The 21,605-nt window shown below is 48.5% G+C and overlaps 2 protein-coding genes across 2 annotated transcripts in view; both read left to right on the top strand.

The window, feature by feature from the left end:
- Positions 1-21,605, top strand: part of LOC309549119 (uncharacterized protein) — a 2,919,967-nt gene that overhangs the window by 2,835,955 nt on the left and 62,407 nt on the right. The gene's annotated exons all lie outside the window — the stretch shown is intronic.
- Positions 1-21,605, top strand: part of LOC309548636 (gastrula zinc finger protein XlCGF66.1-like) — a 292,938-nt gene that overhangs the window by 208,926 nt on the left and 62,407 nt on the right. The gene's annotated exons all lie outside the window — the stretch shown is intronic.

Below are 21,605 nucleotides of genomic sequence, written 5' to 3'. Positions count from 1 at the left end.
TGTCTCCAGACTTTGACCAAAGCGAGATGGGGGTGTACCAATGAGCTAGTTGTACCCCAGTACCAGTTACAGAATATTATTTAGAGATTGACATATATTTAAATTTTTTGGACAAACAGAGCAACCAAATAATGTTCATGGTTCTCATGAGTCTTACCATGTTTTTACATTGTATTTTTTCATTATGTATGTTTTTGCTCCTCCCCCTTTTTTTCGTTTTTGTCTGTGAAAATTGAATAAAAATTATATTTTAATCTACGGTATGTGCCTAGAAAATCATTTCTTCCCAATTTTCCATGTTCTTTACATCACCAGTCTTGTTTTATAGCACTGATGGTTTGTTTTTGAAGATTGTCCTGTCCAATGTGTCCATTTCCAATCCATAATCCGTTCCATTGCTACACACTAAAAGTGTCTAGGCAAGTAGGCAGGGGTTCATTTAACCCTCAACCAAATAAATAATATTAAAGTGTATTTTCTTCTAGACAACTGACTGACACCAAGCCAGCCACGGTGCAGCATTATAGGAAGGAAAATCATTGAGAGAAATAACTTGTACATTTGAAGCTTAACCTCGAGTAAATCTTATCTTATTGGATCACAAATAAATACACCAATTGTGGATTCTTGTGTAATATACTATATTTGTGAGTTTGTGAATGTGACCCCCATAGGATTTCCTCAAGGTTAAGCTCCAGTTTACAATTTATTCTCTCAAGGATTTTCCTTCCTCTAATGGTGGCTTGTTGGCTAGCTTGGCTTCAGTTACAGATGTAATCGACATGGTAGAGTGCTGCTCAGTGCAGTGCAGGTAAAGTTTTCTTTCTGTAACGTGACTGACTGACTGTCGTGACAACTCAAGAGCTTATAACGCAGCTCTAGCATTAACTCAACACACTGTGTGTGTGTGTGTTGAGTTGATGCTGAGGCTGCGTATAAGCTTTTGAGTTGTCACGAGTCACGACACACACACACTGTGTTTAGTTGACTGGCAATGGCAGGGGCAAACACAATCGCAGTGAACCTGGAACATTTTATATTTTTTACAGCTTTTCTGGCACTGGAGAGATGGAGAATGGCTTGTTTTCAAAAATGGTCCATTCACATAAGTGAATTGATATTTAAGCTTAAGCTTATATTTGTATAACTCCCCTCTAGCAGCCATCAACTCACTTCACTTGAGTTGACTGGCAGTTGCAGGGGGAAACAAACATCACGGTGAACATGGAAGTTATGCAGCAGTGCACTATTGCCAGGTTCACCTTTGATATTTGCTACTAGTCAGGAAGTGCTCTGTTTTGTAGAGGACAGGTTATGGCACACACCTGGAATTTATTGCAACGCATGTCTGTCTGCTGGTCTGTTGTACTCTGTAGCAATAGCAAGTGTAGGGGGTTCCCTCAACCAAACAAATACTAAAGGTAAAAGTGTATCTAGACAACTGAAGGCAAGCCAGGCAGCCACGGTACAGGAAAGGACATCCTTGAAAGATTAAATCAATCATACATTGAAGCGTAAAACCTTGATTAAATCTTTACTGGATCACAAATACACACAAACCTGACCTAACCTATATGCCTTGAGTTGTACCAGTGTGCCAATGCCAAACCTTTCTTCAGTTCTCATGATTCTGATGCAGACAATCGTGTTGTGTGTTTTTTTGTGATCCCATGAAGATTTACTCAAGGTTTAAGCTTCAGTTGATGATTTACTCTGTCAAGGGTTTTCCTTCCTCTAATGGTGGCTTTGGCTTGGCTTCAGTTGGGTTTAATCGTGGTAGAGACAGAGACTGTCTGCAGGACAGGTAACGTTTTCTGTAAAGTAAGTGACATAAAAGTGACATAAGTGAATTGATAAGCTTAAAGCTTATATTTGTAACTCCCCTCTAGCAGCCAATCCATCAACTCACTTGAGTTGACTGGCAGTTGCAGAGGGAAACAAACATCACGGTGAACATGGAAGTTATGCAGCAGTGCACTATTGCCAGGTTCATACTTGATGTTTGCTACTAGTCAGGAAGTGCTCTGTTTTGTAGAGGACAGGTATGGCACACCTGGAATTTATTGCAATGCATATTCACATAAAAGGATTTATATATAATGTTTTGTGGGAATTTATGATGACCATTTTAACAAGAATATTAGCTTGGCTGGCTGGCTTCTTCTATCTTGGCTTGCCTTTAAAGTACAACTATAGGCAAAACTTTATCCAAAATCAAAAAAGGTTTGCCTTTAGTTGTACTTTAAATGGTGGTAGACCTAGCTTATATTAATATTTTCTTTTATGAAGCAGTAAACTGCACTACTACAGTTTTTTACTAATTTTACTGTTACTTCTAGTAAAATACTAGTGTTGTTTGTCTCTGCTATGCTGTTTGCATTTTCAGACCTTCCTATATATTTGCAGTGCAAGTGCACTAAAGTATGCAGGGCTTGCAGGCCATGACAGGGTCCAGGAAAGTGTCCTTTGAAGCAAATGAAAATAAAAAGGATTCTTTTATTTGTGACTGCTTGATTGTTTGTTTGTTTTTTGATAAAGTTTTGAAAACCATTGGGCAGTGGGCTGGGAATGGGCATTGGGCAGTAATCGTGATGCATCGTGATACATCGCGGAATCGAATCGTATCGAATCGCGACCCTAATAATCGTAATCGAATTGTGAGGTAAGTGAAGATGCGCAGCCCTAGTGTTCACACTACGAGACGTTTCTCGGGGCTGCAGTTCCTCTGAGCTCCACAAGGTGGTGATCTCACTTCTACCCAGACAGGAAGTCTCTATGGAAGACAGGAAGTGATGTCGGCTACACACAGGAAGTTCCTGAGGTACAAAGTACAGAGGAGACGTTGCTGGAAGAGGCAGCAGAAGAGGTAATAAGATCTTATTTTCTATTTACACCCAGTAACCCCCCATCATGTCCGTCCTCTTCCTCCATAGTTACTGTGACCTCTTTTATCTCCAGCAGATGATGATACACACATATATAGTGTGGATACCTAGATTATCCCCTTCAGGGTCAGAACATTTCCCCCACTTACAGGGCCGGAACATCCTCTTCCTTTTCGAGATGGGTCACCTTTCCCACCAATACCTCCCCACCTCATCAGTCTAAACCAGCGTTTCCCAATAGGTTCGGCGAGAACAAAATTGGGGTTCCGCGGCGTTTGGCCTCATCCAAGATGGCCACCGCTACCTGCTATTTCCGGAAGGTCGGAAACCGCAGAAATCAGGCAACCTTGATCTCATAAGACGGGCGGGACAATTCTGGACTTGGGGCAGGACCAGTGCTGAGGCAGCTGCCTGAATGAACTTTTCACATTAACCAGGAGGTGATTGGCTGCTAGGAGGCGGTCCTAGCAACCAATCACCAGCTTGCTAATGTGAAAGGCTAACCTGGCAGCTCCTGCACCCCCATCCAGTGCTGCTGTGCCTTCAGTCCAGGATTGTCCCCCTGCCTTCTCCTTGCTCTGTGTAAGGTATGAAGTACAGGGAGGAAAGGACATGGCTGTGAACTTGTGAAGGATGGGGAACAGGGTCATATAAAGAGGGCAGTGCTGTGGGAGGATGTGAAGGGGGGCAGTGCTGGGGGAGATGTGAAGGAGGCAGAGCTGGGGGTCATGTGAAGGAGGCAGAGCTGGGGGGGAAATGTGAAGGAGGCAGAACTGGGGGGATGTGAAGGAGGCAGAGCTGGGGGGGGGATGTGAAGGAGGCAGAGCTGGGGGGGGGGGATGTGAAGGAGGCAGAGCTGGGGGGGATGTGAAGGAGGCAGAACTGGGGGGGATGTGAAGGAGGCAGAGCTGGGGGGGAAGTGAAGGAGGCAGAGCTGGGGGGGGGATGTGAAGGAGGCAGAGCTGGGGGGGATGTGAAGCGGGTAGAGCTGTGTGGGGGATGTGAAGGGGGCAGAGCTGGGGAGATGTGAAGGGGGCAGTGCTGTGGGGGAGATGTGAGGGAGGCAGAGCTGGGGGGGAATGTGAGGGAGGCAGAGCTGGGGGGTGTGAAGGAGGCAGAGCTGGGGGGTATGTGAAGGGGGCAGAGCTAGGGGGGAAGTGAAGGGGGCAGAGCTGGGGGGATGTGAAGCAGGCAGAGCTGGGGGGGATGTGAAGGGGGCAGAGCTGGGGGGATGTGAAGGGGGCAGTGCTGTGGGGGGGATGTGAGGGAGGCAGATCTGGGGGGGGGAATGTGAGGGAGGCAGAGCTGGGGGGGTGTGAAGACAGACAATGTTGTGGGGAGTATGTGAAAGGGGCAGTGGGAGGGGGGATGTCAAGGGGGCAATGCTGTGGGGGGGGGGAATGTGAGGGAGGCAGAGCTGGGGGGATGTGAGGGAGGCAGAGCTGGTTGGGGTGTGGAGGAGGACAATGTTGTGGGGAGTATGTGAAAGGGCAATGCCTGGGGGGGGGGGGTGTCAAGGGGACAGTGCTGTGGGGGGGGGGGGGTGTTTGAATCTAGTTTTTCCATAATGCTCCCAGTCTCAGATATTTATCATAAAATGTGATCAGTAAAGTCTCCGGAGTACACGGAGATCACAGGAATATGATGTGTCCTGGCAAAGCCCACAGAAAAAGTTCATCTTTCAGTTTAGGAGAGGTGGGACGCATCCGGGAGAAACAATTCTGTGCCCAGAAACCTCAAAGAGAGCCCCCCCCCCCCGCACACAGCTCCTCCTCCCAATGTCCCTCCAATCAGAGTCAGAGAATCCTATGACATCACACTGACCTCACAGCTCCGCCTCCCAATGTCCCTCCAACTGGCTCTTTTTCTATTCTGATGCTCTGAGGATGTGGATGGACCCTTACTAGCAAGGTGGGACTTTATGTCTTGTGTTATATGAAAGGACGCCAGAATTGCTTATGACAAGCTTTGAACCTTTGGACCAGGGGGGCCTTTGTGGGTAAAGTTTACCTCAGTCTGAAACAAGGATTTGACAAAATGTATACCTGACTGGAGAGGTGAGGAGGATTCTGGGAGGTCACATGACATCACTCTTATCTCTATTAATAAAACACAGACCTGACCAGAGAGGTAAAGAGGATTCTGGGAGGTCACATGACATCACTCTTATCTCTATTAATAAAACATAGACCTGACCAGAGAGGTAAAGAGGATTCTGGGAGGTCACATGACATCACTCTTATCTCTATTAATAAAACACAGACCTGACCAGAGAGGTGAGGAGGATTCTGGGAGGTCACATGACATCACTCTTATCTCTATTAATAAAACACAGACCTGACCGGAGAGGTGAGGAGGATTCTGGGAGGTCAAATTACATCACTCATCTCTATTAACCACTTAAGCCCCGGAGGATTTGGCTGCTCAAAGACCAGGCCCCTTTTTTCAACTTGGCACTGCGTGACTTTAACTGACAATTGCGTGGTCATGCAATGCTGTACCCAAACAAAATTTACGACCTTTTTCCCCACAAACAGAGCTTTCTTTTGGAGGTATTTGATCACCTCTGCACTTTTTATTTTTTGCGATATTAATAAAAAAAGAGCGATAATTTTGAGAAAAAATTATATTTCTCTTACGTCCTCCGACAGTCGCCGCCTCCTCTAAGTCATCACTGTTGGGTATTGTCTTCCCATCCGCAGGAGTAGCTAGGCATATAGACTTAGTCCAAAGACATTAGCATATACACACCCATGGGGGCTGTCCCATATGGTCAATACCCCCCCGCATCACCACTCCCAACTCAGTTTTAATCTGCCTAGCGTCAGGAGTAGTCAGGCTTACCTTGTGCTGGGGCTTCAGTCTCAGCCTTCCTAATCTTTTTCTTTTGATTTTCTTTGAAAATGTCAGTTTTTTCTCTTACTTTACTAGCTGTCTATTTTGTCAGCTTCTAGTGTTAGTCTTCTCTTCGCATGAAGATGGATCATGCGGTGCTGGGATTCGGACTGACCGCCCTGGTTTTCCAGGGCACAGAGGGTCAGATGGACCCCCAGCCCGCCATTGAGCGTTCAGCCATGGTTCGCCCTGGCATTACGAACGACCCATCCCTGTTCGCTACAGGGATGCAGCCGTGAGGTGGCTACCTCACAGGACTCGTCTGCGGTGCTGCAGCGTCATGTCCACGCCATCTGGTACAGGTAAGTACTTCTGTGTGGGGCCTCTGTCTGGGGTGGCAGTCTGTGTGTTCCCCATGTCTGTGCCTGGGTGACTCCCTGTGCAATCCCTGTGGGGATCGCTTGTGCAGATACTGTAATGTTGCCCGGGGGTCCCTGTCCCTGTGTCACTTAAGTGCATTGCTGGGGGTCTAGACGTTTTTGGTTATGCGGCGACCGCGGCAGTGTTTTTTCGCACGGTCCGCCATCTTAACTATGGGCAAACATGTGTAGCTCCTCTGGGGCGATCCTGCATGTTATTTTGGCGCCATCCGCTGCCATATTGTGGGCGGTCGAAGATCGGTCCGGCCGCATGTCGGCAGCCATTTTGGCGTAGCCTCCAATGCATCCCTATGGGGCAGCCATTTTCCCAGGGTCTGGCATATAGTCCAGCCTACTTCAGCAGCACTTCCTTTCCATCAGCAGCAGGACATCGGTACCAACGCTCTGCGAGCTCTGCAGGTTATCACTCTCAATTTTCCTCTGTGTTGTCGCTTCTGGCTCAGTTTCTCTTCTCCTTTTGGGGTCTTTTATCACTGTAGCAGTAGCGGTTGGCTGCGCACACCGCAGCGCTCTTAAAGGGAACAGTACATTGTATTGCACTGTAGTTTGTTTTCTGATAACTTGAGCAATGGATTCTCAGGAAAGCAAGTTTCCTCCAGCTTTAGTGGGGGGCCCCAGTTCTCCTGTAGCCCGGCTGCGACCCGATCTGGCTGCTGTGGTGGCGACTTTGGTGGCAAATATGGAAATGCTGATGTCTGAACGCGCTCTTCTAATTCAGATGGGGATATGGCTGCTGCTGCGAGCGTGCCCTTTTAAGGGTCCCGATCATCCTTGGACCACCCGGGGTCTGAGGGGGAGGCTGAGATAAAGGAGGTTGATACCTCCTCCCCGGGGTCGCCTGAAGAACGGGCAACCATGGATGAGTTGATTGTGTCTGTAAAGGACACCTTACATTTAGAGGATGAGCCCTGTCCTCCGGGCGTTGTGTCCTCGTTTGGGACGCACAGGACCCGCAAGTCTGCGCAGGTTTTCCCCCTGCCCAGCGGAATTCCATTACACTGTTAATGAAATGTGGCGCATGTTAAAATGTCCATTCCTGGTACCTAGTCGGTTCAAATTGCTTTATCCTTTTGCGCCGGCTACGGAATCACGATGGTGTGTGCCTCCACAGGTAGATCACACTGTGGCCGTGTTAAACAAGGCTACCTCGGTTCCTACTGAGGATACCCCGGTTTTCCGGGATCCCACGGACCGGCGGTTGGAGTCTCTAGCGCGCGCCATTCCTATACGGTGGCGGGTTCGTTGCTCAAACCCGTCTTTGCATCCGTTCTGGTGGCTCAGGTGGTAGCCGACTGGACTACGATGCTTAGGAGCAATCTCGTGTCTGATGGTGTTCCGTCTGCCCGGCTGGAAATGGTGGTTCAGATCCACCAGGGAGTCATGTACTTGTGTGATGCAGCCTTGAATGAAGCCCCCTTGGTGGCTCGCCTCTCTAGTGTCGCGGTGCTTAACCGGCGACTGATATGGCTGAAGAGCTGGTCATCCGACCAGTCCTCACGGAAAACTGTTGCTGATTTTCCCTATGCTGGCACCCGCCTTTTTGGCAAGGCGTTGGACACCCTGATAAAAGGCATCACGGGGGGCAAGAGCACTATGCTGCCCCAGAACCCGAAGAACAAGTATTTTCCAGGCAGGCGGGGTTCTGCGCCTAGATCCAATCAGGGGTCCTTTCATGCCTTTCGGAACCAATCCAAGGGCAAGCCCTTCAAGGCCCAGGGCAGTCAGAAGAAGCCCTGGGCGTGTAAGCAGAAGCCTGGCAATGCCGGCTCGGCGGGTCAATCCGCCTCTGCCTGAAGGGGCGCCCTCACCCGTTTCAGGGGTGGGGGGACGTTTGCGCGGTTTCCTCCAACCTTGGCTGCTCCGGATATCGGACAGGTGGGTTCAGGAAAGCGTTTGATCGGGTTACAAGATCGAATTCCTTTCCTGGCCGGCGGACAGATTCTTTCCCTCCAATCTTCATCTGCTTCCGGGGCGTCTGCAGGACTTGCATCAAGCGGTGCAGGACCTGCTTGCTCAAGGAGTGATTGTCCCGGTGCCCCCCGGGACAGGTTTCGGGGGTTTTATTCGAATCTGTTCACTGTGCCCAGGAAGGAGGGCAAAGTGCATCCTATGCTGGACCTGAAAGCGCTGAACCGCTTTGTGCGTGTTCGGAAGTTTTGAATGGAGTCTCTCCGTTCGGTGGTGGCGTCCTTGAGTCCAGGAGAATTCCTGGCTTCGATAGATCTGAAGGATGCGTACCTGCACATCCCCATTTTCGAGGGTCATCAGCGGTACCTTTGGTTTGCTATCACGGAGGATCACTACCAGTTTGTGGCGTTACCTTTCGGTCTCGCTTCGGCACCAAGGGTGTTTACCAAAGTGTTGGCGCCGGTTTTGGGCCTGCTGAGGGCCCAGGGCATTGCGGTCTTGGGTTACCTGGACGATCTCCTTCTGAGATCATGTGCCAGCCAGGACCTTGTGCGCGATCTGTCCATCACGGTACAGACGCTCCAGGAGTTCGGATGGACCATCAACGTTCAAAAATCGGCGTTGTCTCCATCGCTTCTCCTTCCCTACCTGGGAATGGTTCTGGACTCTGCTCAGGCAAAGGTGTTCTTGCCGGAGGACAAGCTCCGGACTTTGCGGGACGAGCTCAGGTCCCTCAGGGACAACCTGTCCTCGTCACTCAGGACCTGTATGCGGGGCCTGGGGTTGATGGTTTCGGCCTTCGAGGCGTTACCCTTTGCTCAGTTCCACACGCGGGCTCTCCAGATGGAGATCCTGGCCAGGTGGGACAGACTACCTCAGTCTTTGGATCTGAGTGTCTCCTTGAGTCATCAGACCAGATTGGCTCTTCTGTGGTGGCTCCAGTCCCCGTCGGTGGCGGAAGGCAAGTCCTTCTGTCCGTTGGTGTGGACGGTGGTTACCACGGATGCCAGCCTGTCAGGCTGGGGTGGAGTCCTGGGCAACCTGTCTGCCCAGGGCACTTGGTCGGAGGGGGAGTCCTCCCTTCCGATAAATGTGCTGGAATTGCGAGCAATCAAACTCTGTCTCTTCCAGTGGTCGGACCGTCTCCAGGGCCTACCTGTCCGCGTACAGACGGACAATGCTACCGCAGTGGCTTACATCAACCACCAGGGGGGCACCAGGAGTGCTCGAGCGGCCCGAGAGGTGACCGACATTCTGTCTTGGGCCGAGACTCATGTCCCGGCGATCTCAGCAGTTCACATTTCGGGTGTGGAAAATTGGCAGGCCGACTATCTGAGCCGCCAGACCCTGGACCAGGGGGAATGGTCCCTACAAGCTGAGGTCTTTCAGATGTTGTGTGCGAGGTGGGGATCCCCGGACGTGGATTTGTACGCATCCCGACTAAATCAAAAGGTGGAAAGGTTTGTGGCAAGAACGCGCGATCCGTTGGCGGACGCGTTGGTGGCCCCTTTGCATCAGTATCGTCTGATGTATGCCTTTCCTCCGATTCAGTTACTATCCCGGTTCCTCCGCAGATTGGGCTCAGAACCGCACCTGGTGATTCTGGTGGCTCCGGATTGGCCTCGCTGGTCCTGGTACGCCGACGTTGTTCACCTGGCAGTGGCGCCTCCGTGGCGTCTGCCTCTGCGGGAAGATCTCCTGTCTCAAGGTCCGATCTTCCATCCTGCTTTACAGTCGCTGGCTTTAATGGCCTGGCTGTTGAGACCCAGGTCTTGAGGGACAAGGGTCTCTCCCCTGAGGTTATCCCTACCCTAATCAAGGCTAGGAAATCCTCCTCTAGTAAGATCTATTACCGTACCTGGAAAGCTTATTTCGCCTGGTGTGAGTCCAGGGGGTTCTCCCCTCGTTCTTACTCGGTGTCGAGAGTGTTGGATTTCCTCCAGTCTGGCGTGGACCAGCGCCTGGCGCTGGCCACGATAAAGGGCCAGGTGTCTGCACTGGCGGTCCTTTTCCAACGCCCTGTGGCGTCTCATTCCTTGGTTCGCACCTTCATTCAAGGTGTGCGACATTTGGCTCCTTCCGGGAAGGAGCCTTTACCTCCATGGGACTTGAACTTGGTTCTGTCCGTGTTACAACGTGCTCCCTTTGAGAACATCCGGGAGATATCGTTGCCTCTGCTGTTGAAAAAGGTTGCTTTTCTAGTGGCGATCACTTCGGCTCGCAGAGTATCGGAGCTGGCGGCATTGTCTTGCCGCTCCCCTTACTTGATAGTTCACAAGGATAAGGTGGTTTTGCGTCCACCCCCATCCTTCCTTCCCAAGGTGATCTCTGAGTTCCACCTTAATGAGGACATTGTCCTGCCTTTGCTTTGTACGAAGCCTAGACATCCAAAGGAGATTGCCTTGCATTCCTTGGATGTTGTCAGGGTGATCAGAGTTTACCTGTCTACGGAACCCTTTCGGAAGACGGATTCCCTGTTTGTCCTTCCTGAGGGATCTCGGAAGGGCATGGCTGCGTCGGCAGCAACTATTGCCAAATGGATCAGACAGACCATTGAGCAGGCTTATGCCTTGAAGGAACGGGTTCCGCCCTTCCCTGTTAAGGTGCACTCTACCAGGTCTTTGAGTGCGTCCTGGGCCTATTGGCATCGGGCCTCGGTGGCCCAGGTGTGCAAGGCTGCAACTTGGTAGTCGGTGCACACCTTTTCCAAATTCTACAAAGTAGATGTTCTGGCATCGGCTGATGCTTCCTTTGGCCGCAAAGTTCTCAGTGCAGCAGTGCCATGAAGGACCCTTGACCTTTTTTCTGGGTCCCTGGCTGTTGGTATTTGCTTTCCTGGGCTGTTGCTCCTGTTAAGCATTGTTTGTTCTGTTGCCCAGTTGGTTCTCTTACGGTGCATATAAGATTCCCTTCTCTGATGTGGGTACTGCGTTGCCTTTTCTACGGTTGCGTCTCCCACCCCTCATGTCTATACTGCTTTGGGACATCCCAACAGTGATGACTTAGAGGAGGCGGCGACTGTCGGAGGACGTAAGAGAAAACTGAATTTTTGTAAAATCATACCTGTAAAATTCCTTTCTCTGAGTCCTCCAACAGTCGCCGCCCCCACCCCTCTTTTGGGGTTCTTATTACCTACTGCTATGCTACCAAACTGAGGTGGGAGTGGTGATGCAGGGGGGGGGGGGGGTATTGACCAGATGGGACAGCCCCCATGGGTGTGTATATGCTAATGTCTTTGTCTTTGGACTAAGTCTATATGCCTAGCTACTCCTGCGGATGGGAAGACAATACCCAACAGTGATGACTTAGAGGAGGCGGCGACTGTCAGAGGACTCAGAGAAAGGAATTTTACAGGTAAGATTTTACAAAAATTCCGTTTTTCAACTTTGTCTTTTAAAAAATATCCAAAATACTCAAGTGTAAATACTGAAATTTACGCAGCTTTAATTTCTGACTGCCTATTTCATTTCATGAAGTGCTAAAATGGCAGGGCAGTAAAAAAAAAACCCAAATTACCACTTTTTGGAAAGTAGACATCCTAAGGAATGTCCTAAGATGCATGTTGACCTCATTGAATATTTCATTTTTTTGTCATAGGTGTTTGAAAAATGACAAAATAAAAACATTTTTGTTTTTTACACAAAGTTGTCATTGAAATGATATATTGCACATGCATGCCATGGGTATATGTGTAATTACACCCCAAATAATATTCTGCTGCTTCTCTTGAGTACAGGGATACCACATATGTGAGACTTTTTGGGAGCCAACTGTGTACGGGACCCCGAAAACCAATCCCCACCATCAGAATTTCAAAGGGCGTGCATTTTTCATTGCATTTTCTCACTACCTATCACTGTTTAGGAGGCCCTGAAATGTCAAGATACCACAACCCCCCCCCCCCCAAATGACCCCATTTTAGTAAAGTAGAAACCCCAAGCTGTTTGCTGAGAGGCATGGTGAGTCCATTGAATATTTTATATTTTGCCACAAGTTTTGGGAAAATTAAATTTTATTTTTTATTTTTTTTTTAACACAAACTTGTCACTAAAAGATACAATTCTCACACATGCCATGGGTATATGTGGAATGACACCCCAAAATACATTCTACTGCTTCTCCTGAGTATGGAAATACCCCATGTGTGAGACTTTTTGGGAGCCTAGCTGTGTACGGGACCCCGAAAACCAATCACCATCTTCAGGTTTTCTAATGGCGTAAATTTTTGATTTTACTCCTCACTACCCATCACAGTTTCGGAGGCCCTGAAATTTCAAGATGGCACATTTTTTGGAAAGTAGACACCCCAAGATATTTGCTGAGAGGCATGGTGAGTCCATGGAATATTTTATATTTTGCCACAAGTTTCGGGAAAATTACATTTTTTAAAAAATGTTTTTAACACAAAGTTGTCACTAATAGATAAATTTACACATACCATGGGTATGTCATGACACCCCAAAATACATTCTGCTGCTTCCCCTGAGTACAGGGATACCACATGTGTGAGACTTTTTGGGAGCATAGCTGTGTACGGGACCCCGAAAACCAATCAAAATCTTCAGGTTTTCTAATGGCGTAAATTGTGCATTTCACCTCCGCACTACCTGTCACAGTTTTCAAGATAGCACAAAACCCCCCAAATGACCCAATTTTGCAAAGTAGACACTCCAAGCTATTTGCTGAGAGGCATGGTGAGTCCAGTATCTGATTGGGCAGGACCGATCAACAGGTCCAGGCCAAAAATCATTGGCCTGGACCTGATGACTGATCGGTTCTGAACCCAATTAGATCATCAGAGGGGCCGGGGGCACGCGGGAGCATGCCCCAGAGCGGCGGGGGCGAGCGACATAGGTCTACGACGCTTTGCCTGTAGGAGGCTGACTGCCGCAGTAAATAGTCGTGCGGCGGTCGGCAAGTGGTTAATAAAACACAGACCTGACTGGAGAGGTGAGGAGGATTCTGGGAGGTCACATGACATCACTCTTATCTCTATTAACCACTTAAGCCCCGGAGGATTTGGCTGCTCAAGACCAGGGCCTATTTTGCGATTCGGCACTGCGTGACTTTAACAGACAATTGTGCGGTCGTGCGGCGCTGTACTCAAATGAAATTGACGTCCTTTTTTTCCCACAAACAGAGCTTTCTTTTGGGGGTATTTAATCACCTGTGCGATTTTTATTTTTTGCGCTATAAACAAAAAAAGATCAAAATTTTTTAACATTTTAGGCCAATTTGTTTTCTGCTACATATGTATGGTAAAAAAAAATCGCAATAAGCGTATTTTGATTGGTTTGCGCAAAAGTTATTGCGTCTACTAACTACGGGAAAAATTTATGTAATTTTTATTTATTTTTTTTTTTTTTTACTAGTAATGGCGGCGATCTGCAATTTTTTTTTTTTTTGTTGCTGGACTGCGACATTGCGGCGGACAGATTGGACCCTTGACACTTTTGGGGGTACCAGTGACATTACTACAGTAATCAGTGCTATACATATGCACTGTTACTGTAAAAATGACACTGGCAGGAAAGGGTTAACTTTATTGGTGATCAGTGGGTTAAATGTATCCCTAGGGGCGTGATTCTAACTGTGGGGGGCGTGGCTTGTGATGTAACCACAGAAACATACGATCCTACATAGCAGGATCATATTATCTCTGCAGTTAGATCAGGGAGAATGACAGACAGCTTTGTTTACATTAGCCGCCTGCCTTTCTCCCTCTGCAGCGGGAGATTGCGGGTGGCCGGCGGACATCTAAACCGGCGGTCACTCGCGCGGGGATGACAGTGAGCGAGCGGGGCGGGAGCGCGCCTCCGGCGGCATGCGCTCGGCCCCCTAGAGGCTCGTATGTGAGCGACGTAGTCCTACATTGTTTTGCCTGTAGGGGGCTGACCACCGCAGTAAATAGTCGTGCGGCGGTCGGCAAGCGGTTAATAAAACACAAACCTGACCGGAGAGGTGAGGAGGATTCTGGGAATGTCATTTAATTTTAGTCGTTGTGTTCATATTTAGAGTTTTCCTCCTGTGAAGTCTGGAGATCATATGACCATCACATTGCCTCCACCTCCCTCCCTGATAGAATAGAGAAATAAAAAGAAGATTCTAAAAGTCACCAGAGAGATCATCGAGCTGCTGACAGGAGAGGTGAGCGGTGCCGACATCATGATGGAGAATCAGCTGCCCCTCACATCACTGGGTAAGAGGAGACTTTATTGTAAAGGAGAGAGCAGTACGGAGGGTCCACCTAGATCCCCCATCATCTGATAAACACATAGAAACAATGTATTCAGTCAGTGTGTGTGTTTCCTACAGATGGATCCAGTAATGGGAACCCACCAGAGAGATGTCCCCGTCCTCTGTATTCCCGGGATTCCACACAGGAAGGTCACACCATCCCTCACCATCATCAGGTAGATGAGGAACAATCACTGATAGTATCATTAGGATCTGTACATTATCTGCATTGTTACCATTGATGTAATTTTTATTATATATTCAGAGTGGAAACCTGAGAGATTCTAAAGTTGAGGTTAAAGAAGAGATAAAAGAGGAGGATGATGAGGATGGGATGATGGAGGAGTCAGAGTTTCCAAAAGAACACAAAGATCTGTACCAGGACACCATGGTGGAGCCATCCAGCTACAGAAACCCACCAGAGAGATGTCCCCGTCCTCTGTATTCCCGGGATTCCACACAGGAAGGTCACACCATCCCTCACCATCATCAGGTAGATGAGGAACAATTATTGGTAGTTCTAATTTATATACAGCATGTTTGTTACAATGAATATTTTATTATATATTCAGAGTGGAAATTTGGAGGGTGATAATATTGATGTTAAAGAAGAGTATAAAGAGGAGGATGAGGAGTATGGAGTGATGGAGGAGTTTACAGGACACAAGGCTATGATGGAGCCACCTTCTACCAGGAACCCACCAGAGAGATGTCCCCATCCTCTGTATTCCTGGGATTCCACACAGGAAGGTCACACCATCCCTCATTGTTACAAGGTTGGTGGAAACAAAGATTAAAACAAAAGTAAGGCTCAGTTGCTACAAATCTCATGGTAAATGTCCATAAAGAAGTCCATATACTTGGGGGAGTGCACTTGATAGGCCAATATCTTAGGGCTGCCATCAATACAGGAACAGAAGCCATATTCCTGCAAGGCTGCCGGTATAAACAAGAGGGAGGGCGGCTCTAAGTGCAGAATTTAAAACCGATTTATTGTATAGTATATAATTGGCAACTCACATGTTTGGAGATAAGAACAGGCACTTCATAATAGTAAGGCTGTCCCAAGGGTCATCCGTGGACATTAAGTCCGTTCACTGGCAGCGCAATGCAGGGTTCACCTTGCTGGTCACCGTTATGAGGAAGCCGGCCATATGGTGGATATACACTTAGATCGAGGCTTGAGACGCTGGTGGCTCAGCAGCGAAGGACAAAATGCATCACTGGAATGCGACGTGTTTCTGAGCATTTGCGTTGCAAGTATTACGGCAGCCACACTCTTTCTTCAGTGCTTGAAGGTGATATCACAATAATAAAGCTGATTTCTCTTTCGCTCATTGAAGGACACAGCTCCAGCATCTTCTTAGCCATTGGGTTATGCTGCCCCATACAGGAGAAGGACATGAGGCAGGAAAAAGCTTTACCAAACCTATGGGGCAGTTCCAGGGGGTATACTCCCACACTCTGCTATAGGCATTCAGTTTCTTCTGCCTAGTCAGGAGTAAGGACCTAGTTCCTTGCTGGGATTTCTGGTCCTACCATTTTTTCTGTTCCTGTGAGAATTACAATCAACTGCTGGACTGGGTGAGGGACTGGATGTTCTAGATCCTTAAGGTCTCCCCAGTCCGGCCATTGAGCGTGCGCAGGCCTCAGCTCCGCGCTAGATCGGCCGTGACATAGCCCCACTGGACAGGGTCTGGCCTGCGAGTTAACCATCTCACGAGGGTGCATAGACCTGGTCACAGCCTTAGTCCCAGCATGCCTCTTGCCCCGCAGCACCCCCATTCTGATGAGGACGGCTGAAGCCACTGCCTCCCGTGTGGACATCCGCCTTCCCCTCTTCTGCCCTGGGGCTGGTGTCCTGGCCTACTAGGCCATGCGGCTGAGTTTGGCGCTGTCTTGCGTCCTGCTGGGCCATATGGTTAGCTTGGCACCTGTCTTAAACCAGGTGGCGCTTCATTTTTAGTGACAGTCATGCCGCCATTATTGTGTGAGCCAGAGTACCCTGCTTGCGTGTCCACGTCACAGTGGGCAGGCCCACCTTTAATGGGGGCTATGTTCTATTATGTCCTCTATGGTGGGCTCTTAAGGCAACCCCCCTTATCTTTTGCAGGGTCTCATAGGTGGTCCATTTGTGGACCCTTGGCCGGTGTCCCCTTGAGGGATCACAGTTGGCAGTCTCCCCTGACTGTTATGTTTCAGGGTGAGCTTAGTATGTAGCGACCCTACTGGGTCTGCGTCCATGTACCTTGAGTGCTCTGTTAGTGAGGATGATTCCTCTTCTACTGCAGTCATAGACCCCTTTGACAGGAGAGCCGAGACTTTAGTCCACCACATGTTTACTGTGGCCGGTTCGGTGCTGAATAGCATTGGTGTCCCAGACCTTAACAGGGTGGGCAAGTTTTGCGCCAGGATCTGGAGGGGGAACAGCTTCCTTGAGGAGCTGGCGGACCAGTTAGTCCAGGGGTTGCAGTTTGCCTGTGATGCCTCTCTGGATGCGGCTCCCTTAGTTTCTAGGCTGTCCGTGACAGGAGTGGTCCTTCGGCGCATGATATGGATGATATCATTAAGGGTCTTACAGGGGGGAAGAGAACTCTTCTATCACAGGCTGCCAGAAGCAAGGAGTCTCGTCGCAGACATGGGCTTTTTTTTTTTTTTCTCGGCTCATATGCAGCCTTTTCGTCTCTCAGGATCTCAAGACAAAGGATCTTGGTCTCGCCTCAGATCCTCGGGTATTCACAAAAGTGTTGGCCCCGGTGTTGGCATTGTAGCGGCAGCCGGGGATTGCGGTACTGGGAACCTGGACACTGTTCTTCAGCGAGCAGAGTCTCTGACTGCTTAAAAGGACAACCCAGAAATTACTGTACGGACTCTGCAGGAGTTCAGTTAGAAATTGAGCTTCCAAAAACCTCCTCTGGTTCCGTCCACCAAGTTGAACTATCTGGGTCTGACTCTGGACTCGGCTTTAGCCAGGCTGTTTGTTCCAGGGAAAAAAACTCCAAAATCTGCTGGATGAGATTTGGCTCCTGTTGTCCAGCAGACGGTCATCTTTCAGGACTTGCATGCGGGTGTGCCTGATGGTGTCTACCTTCGAGACGGTTCTGTTTGCACAGTTCCACTTGAGAACTCTGCATAGAGAGTTTCTTGGCAAGTGGGAAAAGAATCTGCAGTCTCTGGAGAAGCAGATCCTGTTGAGCCGGCATATGAGAGGGTCCCTGATATGGTGGCTTCACTCTCCAGCTCTTCAACAGGGCAAATTCTTCCTTCCCCTGTACTGGACGGTGGTCTCCATGGTTGGCAGCCTGTCTTGATGGGGAGGCGTTTTGGGCACTAATGTGCTCAAGGGGTCTGGACTCTGGAGGAGTCAAGACTACCGATGAAAATATTGAATTTTCAGACGATAAGATTTGTCTGGCTCATTGGTCAAATCGCCTTTAGGGGTGCCTGGTAAGGATTCCATGGGACAATGCCAGGGCTGTGGCGTATGTCAATCACCAAGGGGGCACAAAAAGTGTCCTGGCAGCTCGGTAGGTAGCTGGCATTCTAAGGTTCAGCTGTGTCTCTGGTTGGGGCCAGTATCATATGATATATGCCTTTCCCCCGCTAATACTTCTGCCCAGTCTTTTGTGAAGAATCGAGGCAGAAGTCATCCTAGTGGCTCCAGACTGGCTTGTCTGTCTTGGTTCGTTGATCTGGTAAGGCCGGTCACCGATGCCTCTTGGAGACTTCCTCTCAGAGAAGATCTATTGGCCCATGAGCCAATCTTCCATCCTGCTTTACAGTCGCTGGCTTTAACGGCTTGGCTTTTGAAAACCAGGTGCTGAAGGATCGGGGGTTGTCTAATTTGGTGATTCCCATGCTGTTAAAGGCTAGAAAATCTACCTCTAGGAAGATTTACCATCGTACCTGGAAGATGTACATTGTGTGGTATGAGTCTCTTGAGGGTCATCCCCGTTCCCTTTTGGTGGCTCGGATTTTGGCATTCCTCAAACGAGGTGTTAAGTAGCACCTGGCCCTGGGTACCATCCAGGGCCAGGTTTTTGGCCTTGGCGGTCTTCTTTTACCATTCTTTGGCTATGCATTCTTTGGTTTGCACCTTTGTTCAGGGGGTTAACCACTTGGCTCCCCCAGTTCGGTCTCCGTTGTCTCCATGGGATCTCAGTTTGGTGCTGTCGGTTCTCCAGTAACCGCCTTTCAAAAATATTAGCAAGCTTCCTCTGATTATATTGTCACAGAAGGTAGCCTACCTGGTGGCTATTACTTCTGCATGCAGGGTGTTGGAGCTGGTGGTGTTGTCTTGTTGTTCACCTTACCTGGTGGCTCACAGAGATAGTGGTGCTTCGCCCTTGTCAGTCTTCACTTCCTAAGGTTGTTTCTGGTTTCCATCTGAATGAAGACATTGTGTTGCCTTCCCTGTTTCCTAAGTCTAAACATCCTAGGGGGATTACCTTGCACTCTCTGGATGTGGGTCGGGCGCTCATGGTGTACCTTGCGGCAACCGAGTCATTTTGGAGATCAGCCTTACTATTTGTCCTTACGGATGGACCTTGCAAGGGGTTGGTTGAGTCTGGCGCGACCATTTCCAGATGGACAAGACAGACGGTGGTGCAGGCCCAGTCCATCAAGAGTCAGGTTCCTCTGTTCCCTGTTAAGGCGCATTCTACGTGGGCGCTTAGTGCCTTCTGGGCCTTCTGCTATGAGGCGTCAGTGATACAGGTTTGCAAGCCAGCCACTGGTCGTCTGTGCACACTTTTACAAAATTTTACAAAGTGGATGTACTGGCATCTGCGGATGCTGCTTTTGGCTGCAGGGATTTGCAGGCCGCTGTTTGAGAGGACCTTGTCCTCTTTGAGGGTGTATTGTTTTCAGGTGAGCTCCAGGTACTCCTGTTTGAGCTCCATATCTGGTTGGCTAGGTTTAGCCTTTTGGGAATTTATTTCTGTTGTTTTTTCCCACCCCTCATGTTTAACAATGCTGACATCCCAATGGTTTAGAAGATTCTGGAGCTGTGTCCGTCAATGAACATCAGAGAAAAGGATTTTATAGTAAGACCAAAATTCTATTATTTTACAGAAGATGATATTTATTGATTATAATAATTTTCTTGATTTAGAGTGGCGATCCAATCGATATAGAATTTGAGGTTAAAGCAGAAGAAGAAGAGACGTATGTGAGGGATGATCAGCAGTCTATGGAGGAGGATCGAATAACATTTATAGAGGAGGACACTCCTACAGAGATCAGCACAGGTGGGTCATTAACACTAAATAAATACATGTAAGCCACCACTGATTACTGAACACCAATATTATGAGTCCTGATCCCTGCACTATATACTCTATGTTGTACATTACATACTCCTGACCCCTGCACTATATACTCTATGTTGTACATTACATACTCCTGACTTCTGCTCTCTCCCCTCTACCCACTGCTATATATACACAAAATATGGCTTCTCTTTTGTTCCACCCATTTCCTACCAGCTGGACATTTTATATCTGATGATTTGATTGAAGGACAGACTTTTACATGGTGATAATAATGTGATAACATCCTCCAACTTTAGAACCTTAAACAGAAAGTGATAATGAGGGAGGAGTCAGTAACCCAATGATGGTGGTCTTCAGGATCAGTCCAGTCTTCATCTTGGTTGTTCTCCCCCCATCCTCACTCTCTGACCTCTGGTGGGGCTCAGCCCCGCTGTTATTCATGACTAAATCATGGACTAAATAAGGAAGTGTAGGACTTCTTGTGTTGGGAAGATGGCAATGAGTGATAAAGGAGGAGGGGACACTCGTTCCTATAATCCCCTCATCACTGTCACTCCTATTAAAGACAGTTCTCGTTGTTTCCTCACTCTCTGACTAAGGTACATGAATAAAGAAATGAACTGGTAGGAGATCAGAGGACCCATTTACTAGATACCTTGAGGGGGGAATTGTAAGATCCTCAGAGACAAAGCTGCCTGATATGGGCGGAGTCCTGGTTTAGGGGAACCAATCTGCTGATGTCTAGTAATAATCTTTTTATTTCTATTTTAGTACATGGACGGGAGATGAGGAAAACCTCAGAGGATTGTCTCACTTTGTCTCCAGACTGTAAAGTAGAAGATGAGGACATCACACAGTATAATCCAGGAGAAAACCCGGCTACCTCAAATGTCCATCCGACACCACACAGTGTAGATGGACCTTCGTATTCCTCTTATTCTGAGGAACCTCAGACTGTGAGGGACAGTGCCGGACCATCGTATTCCTCTTATCCTGAGGAACCTCAGACTGTGAGGGATGGTGCCGGACCATCGTATTCCTCTTATCCTGAGGAACCTCAGGCTGTGAGGGACTGTGCTATCCTCCCAACAAGATTTCTGTGTACTGAGTGCGGGAAATGTTTCCGTGTTAAATCAAATCTTCGTGTGCATAAAAGGTGTCACACAGATGGAAATCCGTATTCCTGTCCTGAGTGTGGGAAATGTTTTTCACAGAAGTCCAATCTTTCCAGACATCAGAGATCGCACACTGGTGGGAAGCCGTATTCCTGTCCTGAGTGCGGAAAATATTTTTCACAGAAGTCTTCTCTTTCCACCCATCAGAGATTGCACACGGGTGAGAAGTCGTATTCCTGTCCTGAGTGCAGGAAATGTTTTTCACAGAAGTCATATCTTTCCACGCATCAGAGATCTCACACTGGTGAGAAGCCGTATTCCTGTCCTGAGTGCGGGAAATGTTTTTCACAGAAGTCCGATCTTTACAAACACCAGAGATCTCACACTGGTGAGAAGCCGTATTCCTGTCCTGAGTGCGGGAAATGTTTTTCACAGAAGTCATATCTTTCCACGCATCAGAGATCTCACACTGGTGAGAAGCCGTATTCCTGTCCTGAGTGCGGGAAATGTTTTTCAGCGAAGTCCGATCTTTACAAACATCAGAGATCTCACACTGGTGAGAAGCCGTATTCCTGTCCTGAGTGCGGGAAATGTTTTTCAGAGAGGTCCACTCTTTTTAAGCATCAGAGATTGCACACTGGTGAGAAGCCGTATTCCTGTCCTGAGTGCGGGAAATGTTTTTCACGGAAGTCCGCTCTTTCCACACATCGGAGATCTCACACTGGTGAGAAGCCGTATTCCTGTCCGGATTGTGGGAAATGTTTTTTAGAGAAATCATGTCTTTCCAGACATCAGAAATCGCACACTGGTGAGAAGCCGTATTCTTGTCCTGAGTGCGGGAAATGTTTTTCAGAGAAGTCAAATCTTTCCACGCATCAGAGATTGCATACTGGTGAGAAGCCGTATTCCTGT

The sequence above is a fragment of the Pelophylax lessonae genome (genome assembly GCF_965119305.1).
Source record: "Pelophylax lessonae genome assembly, chromosome: 3".
Lineage (NCBI taxonomy): Eukaryota > Metazoa > Chordata > Amphibia > Anura > Ranidae > Pelophylax > Pelophylax lessonae.
This window is presented reverse-complemented; position numbering and strand designations above follow the sequence as displayed.